Source organism: Eptatretus burgeri, chromosome 3, assembly GCF_056783735.1.
Source record: "Eptatretus burgeri isolate ZD-2024b chromosome 3, Ebu_testis_v1, whole genome shotgun sequence".
NCBI lineage: Eukaryota > Metazoa > Chordata > Myxini > Myxiniformes > Myxinidae > Eptatretus > Eptatretus burgeri.
In genome coordinates, this window is record NC_140963.1 from 89017184 (window position 1) to 89029416 (window position 12233).

Here is a 12233-nt window from a genome sequence, read left to right on the forward strand (position 1 = left end):
ATCGCTCTTGCCCAGCACTCTTCCAGTGATCTGGCGAGGGGAAACAAAAGGTTCCACAAAAACACAACACTTATACTTTACATTCCTACTCGAAGCCTTAACGACACTATTCACAGGATATTTACACTTGACCGCCTCCCCCAGTGGATGCTAATAGACCCAGCGTTGCCTGGGGAGCCAATTTTCAAATTTGCTTGCCCCAAAATTATGCGGACATCATGCCCTTGCTGCACCTGTCAAGTTGTGCGGGATCGGGTGGGACTCACACATCTTCACAACACTCACACCATGGTCATCATCACATTTCTAGGTCATGGTCCTCATTTTAATCATGCAGGCTGAATCCCGTCATGGCCGTGGGGTGGGTTACCACAAGATGATGGGGGCATCTCAGGTGCAACCATGCCCACAGGTAAGCTTCAGTCCAACCCGGACGTTTCTCCGCCCCGCTCCCTTTGATTCCCTCCCCCCTGGTAGCCATCAGCTCTAATCCCGTACAACACTCTGGAAGGGGTCTCACTGGCTCCTCTGGCCTTCCTGGGTCGCCAAGGTCCTACCCACCTTGGTCGCCCAACCAGACCCTCTCCCAGTTGCCTCCAGACACTGTCACCATTAGCCACCAGGTGGTGAATCTCCTTGAAGGGGGTCGCAATTCACGCTCATCGTGAGCTTCAGCAATCCCTGTGGACAAGCACATCATCCCCACCCACAAAACCCACATGACTCCCCCACCCCATCGGCCTTACATGTGACACCTGCATTTCTAACACTTCACCGACCATGACCTTCCCTGTTACCACACCATACCCAATAAAAAAAACAATGTGTGCACCATACATTTCACTTCTTCACTTAAAATAACTCACACAGCACTTCTCACCCGATCCACGCACCAGCCATTGGACAGCCACTTGTGCCCGCTTTGTTACCAATTGTCACTCTAAAACCCAGCAGAACTTACAAACCCATGCCAATTTTCCCACAATTCATTTTTTTTTTTCACTAAAGGAGGCACTTCGCCACAATCTCATCAGCCGTGCATGGCCCCATATGCTCAGCCCGATCTCGTCTCCCGGACCCCCGACAGTGATCTCCGGACCCGACCTATGAAAGGGCATCTCGGATAGACCTGGCGGTTCAGCAGGAGGATTCATCCTCTCCGGGCTTGAAAGTCTATTGGAGGTTCTCTCCATCGCCGGGTACCGGCAATATCGTTGCATGTGTCCTCTTCGCCCGCACCGGAAACAACTCCCCATAAAAGGCCCCCGTGGGTATCGGTGTAATGTCTCTTCTGGTTCCGGACCCCCTCGGCCATAATCGAATTGCTCTATTGGCTGGGCTGGACCCCGCCGCTTTGGCGCACCAACTACCAAATTACCCCTTATCAAACTTAACAGTTTCTGGCAGATTTCCTGTAACATTTGGGTAATGCCAATTTCTCCCAGCCCCCCTCCCTGATCCTGGATCTCCGCCTGTCGGATCGTCACCGATGGCCTCTCTGGAACCCGACCCGGCCGACTCCACGAGGCCAGCCTGGCCGCGCACTCGGCCGCTCGGTGAACGGTGGGTGGATCCTGTAGCTCCACCAGCGCTCGGACCTCAGGGTCAGGAAGAGCAGCTAAAAATTTCTCTAGTGCCAGTCTGTCCCACGCCTCCACTGTAAGGTCCCGATACGCGATCCTGACTGATTGGTAAATGTCCTGTGCCAGCTCCTGCACTGTCTCACCCGGCTTTAATCTGCGGTGCTGGAGCTGAGCCCGCACCAGATCACAGTTTGCCGCGAACCCAAACCGACGGCTCAACGCCTCGCAAATGTGGGAGCTGGTCAACATCCCTCCGCGATCACGTTTAACACGTCTGCGGCTGGTCCCCGCAACGTTGCCACCAAATTCCCTGTACGTTCCCGCTCATTCCACCCGTTTAGTCGGGAAATGCACTCAAATTGCGTCAGAAAAGCTTCAACGCTCCCTGACCCGTCGAAATTTACCAGGGGGATCACTTTTACGGTGGCCCGCTTCTCAGTTTCTCCCTTGTCCGAATCCAGCCCAGGGATCAAACACCCTTGTGGCTGCGTATCCAATTTCGGAGCCCACTGTGGCCAAAGATGTTTTGTGGTGAGGGTCTCATGGGTCAATTTTGCCTCCTGTTCCAAACGTTGAATGGACCGATTCACCTCTTCCCGCAGGATCTTCTGGGCCCGCACAACCTCCTCCAAGGCTCCGTCGCGAGTTTGTAGCTGCTCCTCAACCAACCCGGACACTCTACTTACAAAAGACGGCTCTACCAGGCCTTTATCCAAGACTTCATCTTGGCTCATAATTTTATCTTGTTCGTCCAAACGAGCCTCCAATCCTTTTACCTCCTCCGCCAAATTCATCCCTTGCTTCCTCAGCTCTCCCCACTCTTCAACTTGCAGCTGCATACGAGCATCCACACAGGCACGATGACGTTCCAGGCTTTCATCCACTTTATCAACCCGAATGTTCGTTGCATCAATTTTATCTACCAATTTTTTTCGTATATTTTCCCCCTCCAATGTAATTTCTACCTTTGTTTCCTCCAATCTATCCTCGAATTTACTTTGTATTTCTCCCAATTTAACATCCACACACTCCTGCATCTCAGTTTTCATTTTCTCCATCTTTTCCCCCAATTCATCCCTCATTAAATCAATCCGTGCCAACAACTGTAACCCCATTACCCTCAATTGATCTGTCATTTCTGCCCTCTGTGCCGTCATTTCTGCCCTCTGTGTCACGAATTGATTTTCCATTTGTGCCCCCTGTGCCGTCATTTTTGCCCCCTGTGCTGTAATTGCACTCATTAAACATTCCAACATTGTCCAGATTGTCATCGTGCCGGTTTCCAGCGCTGCCGGCTCCGTTACGGGCGATGAAGCACGGTCCACGCTCGGAATGGGGGAGGTTCCAACCCTACCCCCGTCTCTCCCCTCTTCCCCCGACCCGCTGCCAGACACGTGGCCTTCCTCCTCAAACATCTGCACATCCGCCATGGTGCAGAAGTCCCGTTTGCCGCCAATTAATTTAAATTTGAAAAATCCCGCCAAAATTTTCCCGCGCTCGCGCGCTTTTCTGTAGTAATTTTATATCCCAATTCGTGGCGAGATTTTAATCCTGGTATATAATTTAGAGGGGTTCGAACATCCAACACCCTGACACCAATGTGACGTCCACGGGACTTGAACAGTCCCGCCAACGTAGAATGAGCCGAAACGATGGAGGCGATTTATTTGTTTATAACCCAAACATGGCGGTTCTAATCGCTCTACCGCAAACGGGACGAGGAAGGTGGCACGAGTCGCTTTTCACTGAGTTGATGATGTTTATTCCTTTTTTTATAATTACCAGAAATAACAAGACTCGGCAAGAAGATGGATCTGGGGCGATTCGACGGGATGGTGTGGGATCGGGCGTGGGGAAAAACACAGACAATTCCAATGAATATACAGTTCTCAATCCCTCTAAGGCGCCAAGCAGACACACTCACACACACACACACAAAACGTAGCTATCTCTGGTGGTCAGGCTGGACCGTGGTGTGGACGCAACTGTCCCTGGATCGGCGCCGGACGTGCCGGCCTTGCTCTCGCCAGGGGGGGCAGGAAAAACCGCGGTGCTGTCGACCTCCTGGTCCTGGCCCAAGTTCACCCACAGCCACCAGGGAACCAGCTCCCGCGCCAAGCCGCGAGCAGGAGAGGGAGGCAGGTCCACCCGTCGCCCGACCCCGTATTCCGAGTCAGCAGAACCCTAGAGCCAACCAAAGCGAGGCACGAGGCTCGGCAAGGCTGCCAGGCATGATCAAGAGCAAGGTCGACTCAGCACAGCCACCAGGACGCTCTCTGCCGCCACAGGTTCCACACCAAAAAAAACACGAGCGTTCTGGTTGTAATCTTCTTCTTCTTCCTTTTCGACCCCGAACAGAACCTTTTTATCCTTCGTCCTCATCACTCCCAATAGAGCCGTTTATTGGCCCACCGCCATCGCCTTCCGCCAATCGTGATCACGGGGCGGAGCCATCCGTTGCACTGTCCTGTGACGTCACGGCCAGTCTTCAGAGAATACCAAAAGGGGTTTACGTAGACACACTTACCCTATCCCGTGTCCCTATCTAATTACGTGACATTTATCATTTCCCCCTTGAAGAAATGAACATTTACGAGACAACTTATCACCACTGAATTACTACTTATTACATCGAGATCCTGGTAAACTCGAACAGCATGGCATACCTAATTAAACATCCTAATTACCCTTTGAATGCATACCCCCCCTCAAATGTAACAATATTCAATTTCTGCATTTTCAGTTGAAAAACAATTAAAAAGCGTACTTAATATTTGAAATGTAAAAATCTTGTTATTATTGTGATAAGCACCTCTATATTTTACAGAAGGAATGAAATCGTTCGATACAGCGTGGCAGGGGACCGCAAAAGAATGATGTAAAACCAGGACGGCCGGTCACAGTGAGATCACATTCCCACGGAAATCAAATTTTCACAAATATTGATGAAGACTCGCGGATGAAGAAAATGTTGAAAGCTGTCACTAAAGCTTTTTAACTTTGATCAAAAAAAGAAAATCGTACAAATTAAAATAAGGAGAAAAATATTATTATTAATATTTTTAATGACGCAGTGAAGTGATTCAGGTTATGAAACAGATACCTGTGTGTTGCAAGTGGATCCGAGGAGAAGAATTCCTTCCGTTCCTCCACGTTTCAACCAATCAAAATGACGCATCGCCTTTCCTCTTTGGTCATTACCATCTGTCAGAGGTTATCGCCACCTCTCCACTACTTTGACCAATCAAAGCTCACTCTGATCCAGAGCTTGTCAGAATGCAGCACGAGGTACATCGCCGAACGTGATTGGTTCAATGGTATCACGTGCAGCCGAGGATTGGCGATGCAGCATGAGGTACATCATGAACATGATTGGTCCAGTCATGTTTGCTGAAATCCTCGTGCATAACACCACGCACACAACACACGTGGTGTCATTTGACCAATCAGGAGCAGTGCAGTCACAGTTTCGTTTCCTTCAGCTCGATTGGTCTTGTCCTGCTCGTGATGTTTTTGGGGTTTTTTTTCGTTGTTGTTGAATCTGAGGAGATTATTTTTTCGTTCTTGTTGTCAGTAAATTTCAACAACTAATGCATGACAAAACACTTGTTTATGGCAAATATAAAAGAGAATGATGGCAAAAGAAGAACTTATCTTTCAGCGTTCGGCGCGAAATGCCATGGTGGACGGACATGACGTCTTTCGTTCGTTCGTACATGAGGGGAGCGTTTCTTGTTTTTTTTTTCCGTCAAGCAATAAATTCAATAGTTTTCACATATATAACACATTAGTTTCACAAATTTCCATTGAAATACTCGGGTATTTCCGTCAATTGTCGCCATTTCCGTCTAGGATACGCACTGCCATCTACCGGACGGCTGTCATTGGCTGTCTCGAGGCACGTGGGGGGAGGGGGGACACTGGAGACGTGGTAGACACCGGGGACATTTCAAACTCGGTGCAATTGTATACAGCACACGCGCTGTAACAAGGGTGTCTCTGTGCATGTCAAAAACCACCACAGAATAATACATATATGCAAAATGTAAGTCTAAGTACTTTACACTTTTACAAACAGATTCCATCACAAAAAGAAACTCGAAACCTCATCAGTGTACCACTGATCACCCACAATATCCAAGGCTCAAAAGATAAGCCTGCTCCATTTTTACTTGTGCCGAAACCATACCTTTAAAGCACATTTGCATTTTTCCCTTTCAATTTTGCTTTCATGGTTTTATAAATTGCCAGTTTAGCAATGCCCAACAGAAAAGACAAAAATATACCCATCAGAGATGGGGAATCCCCCACCATTGAAAAATAATTGAAATCAGATAAGCGTTTTTCCATTTATTACAAAAAACATTTTTTTCAAGATGGCCACCCCAGTCGGCCATCTTGGATCCGGCCATGCCCAAAATCAATAGGGTTCTTCCTTTTCAGGTGGTACATGCGTGACCCAAATTTCAAATCGATATGGCGAACAGTTTATGAGTTATCGTATTCACAGCTATAAATGTTGACACCCAGCCGTACGGACGGACGACCGCCCCAGTCGGCCATCTTGGATCCAGCCATACACAAAATCAATAGGGTTCTTCCTTTTCAGGTGGTACATGTGTGACCCAAATTTCAAATCAACATAGCAAACAGTTTATGAGTTATCACACTCACAGCTATAAATGTTGACGCCCAAGCCAGCCAGCTGGATGGACGACAGACGGACGACCCAGGTGACAACAATATCCCCCTTCCGCCACGCGGCGGGGGATAAAAACCAGAGAACTGGTTTACTTTTATAACCCCCCCATTCCATAAATAAAGACTGGAAAGGAAAAAGCAAAATTAAATTTATAGAAAAGCTGTTGAAGGAAGAGAAATAGGGTACCAATCTCTTATATTCAATAAAACCGTGGGCAACATTTTCAATCAAATCACAAAAAGGACAAGAAATTAGAACAGAATAATTAAACTTATGGAGTAATGTCTGTGTGACCAGGACTTGATGTGCTCGTCTCCAATTCAGGTCTCCAGTTCACCCAAGAGTTGGAGAACTATACATTTTGTTCCACACTGGAGTTAAAAAAGCTCCAGCGGGTAAGGTCTCATTCCACCGATTTTTCAACAGTTTTGTAAAACCAGGTATACATGCTTCCAGACATATGTTGTAGATAGCCGTTTTCCCCATGACGTGAAACACACCAATTTCCTCTAAGTTTGAAGAGAACACACCCTCTTGTTTTTTTGAGGCAATTTGAAGTTCAGGGAAATAGAGACACGAGTCCACCACTTCATCTACCCCAGTCCACCTGATGTTTAGTCTCTGAAAGGTTTGATTTAGTGCTTTCATGACATTTTACACAATACGAGCAGAACGAACACCAGTTTTTAATGAAAGTGAGCTTACAGGTAGACAGACATTCAAGGATGGCTGCAACAGGTCTCACACTCTGTTTATTCCAACACTGGTGAAACAATGCATAAACGACCTGGAGGTTGAAATTCTAGAGAACAAAGGATTCCGAACTAATGGCTGATGTACAAACTTTTGGGCATCGTATGATACCTCTAAACGTTGCACTCCAAGGACGTGCCAAGCATTCAAAAGGCTCTGATGAAAACTGGGGAGCTGAGACATGTCAACGTGTTGCAGGTCGATGAGGAAAAGTTCACGGTCATATTTCAGACCTTACACTTTCTGCAACCAGGCGTTTGTGAGAGGTCGTCAAGGAACACACTCACTGTAAAGTAGGCGCTTAATCGTGGAAATTCGGAATGCCATTATCCGACTGAGATATGCATCAGATTTTGACCACCAGCATTTCGGGGTCTGCAGACCACGTCTGGGCCCAGCCAATGGTGGCCACCCCAGAAAAAAAATCAGTCAGAACCCTCTGAATGCCTGTGACCAAGTATCTCGGAGGTTCAAGTGGGATAACTCCAAGCCAAATAAATGGAACCACCAGGTTGTTTACGATTGACACCCGTGTCTTAAGCGAGAGAAGTTGGTACAATCTTCTCCACCTTGCCAGTTTCAATTTAATTTTTCCAGGAAGTTCTCCCATTTTTTTTGTTCATACACTTCAATTCCTAGAAATAAGCCGAGATATTTAAACCCCTCACTACTCCACTGTATTCCTCCTGGTAAAAACAGGCAGGGACGAGGAAGGTGATCTGGGGCCCACCCAAAAAGCTACACTTTTTTTCCAATTTACCCTCGCAGTAGAAGCAAGCTCAAACTGGGTAAGGCAACGAGAGACCTCAGAAACATCTTTTTGATTTGCAATAGCAACACAAATATCATCAGCATAAGCTGAAACAACGACTTTGGAGTTTTGTGAAAGAGAGACTCCTAACACTGAGTTCTGAAGGAAAACTAATAAAGGTTCAACGGAGAGATTGTGGAGCATGCCTGATAGCGCACAGCCCTGACGGATGCCTCGCTCAAAGGGGAAAGGGGAGCAAAGACTATTATTAACCTTCAGCAGACAAGATGCATTTTTGTACAATAACTTAACATAAGCAATAAATTTTTCCCCAAACCCTGTTCTCCTTAATACATCAAACAAAAAAGAATGGTTAACACTGTCAAAAGCTTTTTCTTGATCTCAAAGTAATAAACCAAAACTAGGAGATGTAGTTCGACCGAGACTGATCAAGTCTCTCACCAAAAAATATTATCGTACATGGAACGTTCTGGAACGCAGTATGATTGATCAGTGCCAATCAAGAAAGAGATGACTTCCTTGAGACGGGTTGCAAGTGCTTTTGACAATATTTTATAGTCCGCGTTGAAGAGTGTCACAGGCCGCCAATTTGCGGTCTCATGCAGGTTTCCTTTCTTCGGAAGGAGACACAAAACTGCCCTCCGGCAGCTCAATGGCAATTCACCTTGTTCAACACTCTCCTGAAAGACCTCAAGAAGTGTAGGGCCGAGAATATCCCAGAAAGCTTTATAAAATTGAGCCGGAAGGCCGTCTTGTCCAGGGGCTTTCCCATCCTTGCTATCCTTGAGCGCAGCAGTAAGTTCTCCAAGAGAAATGCCAGGCTCAAGCAATTGTTGTTGGTCTTCAGACAGAGAAGGGAGCTGTTCAAGCATCACATTCCTGTTCTCCTCATTCACAGCCCTTTTTGCGAAGAGTTTAGAAAAATAGTCTTGCAGTTCATACTTGATATCACTCTGGGAGGTCAACAAATCACCACCAGAAGAGCACAAAGCATGGATTTGTTGAGAGGTCTTGACCGTTTTTTCCAAATTGAGGAACCCTTTGTTTGGTGTGTCAAGTTGGATTTTTTTGTTCCACAGTCGGACGAATGCACCGGCCGCCCGCTCTTTCACCATTTCAGCTGGAAGGGTTCTTTTCTCTGACAACTGCTGGACATTCACGCGAGACAATCCAGCTTTCTGCTCACAGATAAGTATATCGTTTTTTAAAGCAGATATCACACCAAGAGCATTGTATGTGCCGTAAGAGCAGTATTGTTGGCAAAAACATTTGATTTGGGACTTTGTGCAGTCCCAGTGTCCCACCATTGTCTTAAGTTCAAATATGAACCCTTTTGTGACTCACATTTTTCCCATACCATTTTAAAAGCTTCTATAAAATGTGCACTTTGTTAAAGTTTCAAATTAAAAGTCCAACATGCACTTCCACAGACATGATGAGGAAAGCCACACACCATAACAATCATGTGATGATCGGAAAAACCAGACGGCCTTATATTATAGTTCTTAACAATGTTTACCATTTCATGATTAACATAAAATCTGTCTCGGCAAGCCATCGTCAAAACATTTCTTGATGTACAAACCCATGTATACTGACGGATATTACGGTTTTGTACCCGCCACACATCCACCAGTTTAAACTTTTTGACTAGCTGTGCCAAAGGCCTTGCACTGGGGGGATGAGGCTCACAAGTGTTCCGATGAAGTTGTGGGTTGAGGGTGCAGTTGTAGTCAACCCTAGACACAACAACATGGTTAAGTCAATGGTGCTTACAAACTCTGCCAACTTGTGCAGAAAGGCACCTCTTTCAGAGTTAGCAAGAGGACAGTAAACATTTGTCATGCAAATCTTTAGGTTACGACTGACAAATTGCAGAGACAGTAAGTAACCTTTGCAAATTTCCTTACAAGTTACATCCGAAGGCTGGAGTCGAGGATGCAACACTATTGCCACACCAGCCTTGGCCTAAACAAGCGCACTCGAGAAAAAAAAGACAACCTTTAAAGATTTTTCACCACTCATCCTCAGAAGACTGATTTGCATGCGTCTCCTGTAGCATTAGCACGTCAATTTTTTTCCATTTTGGAAGAGCTGAAATACCTGGAGGCGACGCACACAACTACGGCCTCCATTGATGTTCAGGGATGCTACTTTTATCTCCATCCTGTTAGTTATTCTTGAAGCTCTTTACCAGACAGAGTAATACATTTCCTTAACCTTTAGAATTGAGGATCTGACATGTTAACCTGATAAGGTTCACGAATCATACTCCTTGCAGTTTTAATGAAATCATGTAAATTCGGGAAGTAATCTTTGATTTTTACGTATCTTTTCCTGAAAGTATCATCCAGGAATTTAATCACATTTTCTTGAGACACTAAGGTTGTTTTGTTTCCCCCTTCATCCTCTTGAGAGCTTAAAGCACTGAAATGTGGGGTCGAAGAGGTTTCATCTGAATCAAGTGCTTCATCTATGGCCTCTCCTATTACTTGTGCAACTTATTTTTGGCTCAACAAAAAGTTCTGCTCTGTTTACGGACCTCTCCGAATTTGCCTTGTCAATGTCCTTCCCCTCTACAACCCTTACATCATCTGTGAGGGAGGGGTTGACATTTAACTCACAGGGATTTTCCCCTTTATCTATTTCTCAATCACTGTCAGACATAGCTGTTAACTCATCTGAACAAGTTTGGCTAACAGGACAAACACTTAAAACATCCTGAGATCCTTCACTGTTCTCTATGTCCCACTCAGAGTCGGCCAGTGGAGCAAGCGAAGTTTCCACATCCGCACACGACTCGGGTACCACCAAGGGGTTTCCAATGTGAGACGTACCTTGTAGGTCCACCGAGCCTGACACGATCTGGACCTTATTCTGCTCCTTAGCATCAAAGGCATCAACATTTGACAGTTTTTGGGCTTTTTTCCTGGTATCCGTAACAGATACCTCTATTCTCGGGGTTGGACATCCGGGAACTTCGCCGACCCATAATGCAATGTCCGCAGAGCAACGCTGGCGAAGGGGAAAACAAAGTACCTCGTTCGCTCGGATCGCCCTGCTATGCGTTGCAGCAGTGTATGTAGTGCTAGCGCTATCGCACGGTACTCGACTCGTACCCGTTACAAGTTTGTTTCTTTCGCAGCCTTTATTACACATTATTATTTGCAACAATGCCGAAAAGTTGCTGTATTTTCAGTTGTGCTAATAACAAGGCAAAATATTCAGAACTCTCCTTTTATCTCATATCAGTCGGGCTACTGAACCAGAGAGGAGACTTCTGTGGCTTAGAGCCATCAATCGTGGCATCAATTTCTATCAAATGTTAGAGTTTGATGGTTGATCAAACAAATGTTAGAGGCTCTAACATGGTTACCTCCAACATTTTTGTGTAGCACAGTCTGCACCCAACCAGAGACAAAAAATTTGTGGGCTTCCAGTGATCGGTCGTTTTTCATTGCCTCATGTCTAAACACTCCTGAGATTAAAAAGAAATATATATTCTGTGGTTAGTTATTAAAATAGTAGCAGGGCAATTAAGCAATGGTACATCACGCAAAAACATTAATGCCTTGGCCCTTGATTGCCATTAATAGGATTAGAACTTGCAAACTAAATGCAATGACAATGTGTCGGCCTTTCCTTTAAGTTCACCGCAGTCTTGTCCTCAGCCCAGGCGCTTCAACTCAGCAGCCACAAGAAATAGCCACGCACTGCTACATCATTACAAACCGTAGAGACACACACATGCTCACTCACATACGGCAACGCTCATACACACAGTCATACACATCATTAAAATCAGGGAGAACACAGAATTTATACAACATGAATGTGAGCAATATTTTAATCATTCATTGACATTCTTGCTGGGTCAGTGAGTGACCCACAACTAGCACAGATGACCCACCGTCACACAGTGCAGACAAGGCAGGTCAATTAAAACTATTACTAACTAGCCACGTCAGCTCGGGAGTTCATAAATAATTGAAATAATATATTAACACTCCAGTACAGTAATATTAGATAATACACAGTTAAAACTTGGTTTAAAATTCAATTACATACCTGGTGTCTTGACTCGATACGTGTGTACGTCCGGGTATTGCACGTTCGGCCATTCCTTCGGGTTGTCGATCCACGAATCACCTGGGTACTGGTCGGGCCAAGAATCAAGGCCAATCAACTGTACTTTGGCTCGATATCTGGACGATGCATCACCTCACAAATGTTCTATATGTTGATACGACATTGCAAACATATGAACACGATGTATCAACAATTTATCTGAAATACATCGACAGGAAAAAAACAAATCACTCGGCTTTGCGTGCAAGTAAAACCACGACGTACGTGCGTCTGCGATCAGTGCTGCGTTTGTTTTCCCCTTTCCCAATATGGCGGTACCAAGCGAAGTCACGTG

At 45.7% G+C, this 12233-nt stretch overlaps 1 long non-coding RNA gene across 1 annotated transcript; it reads right to left on the bottom strand.

The window, feature by feature from the left end:
• Nucleotides 1–5153: 5153 nt before the first annotated feature.
• On the bottom strand, nucleotides 5154–12233 carry LOC147030402 (uncharacterized). The gene is made up of 3 exons (XR_015056345.1): nucleotides 12164–12233; nucleotides 11879–12043; nucleotides 5154–9549 (listed from the first exon to the last, which is right to left on the bottom strand). It is a non-coding gene; the product is annotated as an uncharacterized LOC147030402 (long non-coding RNA).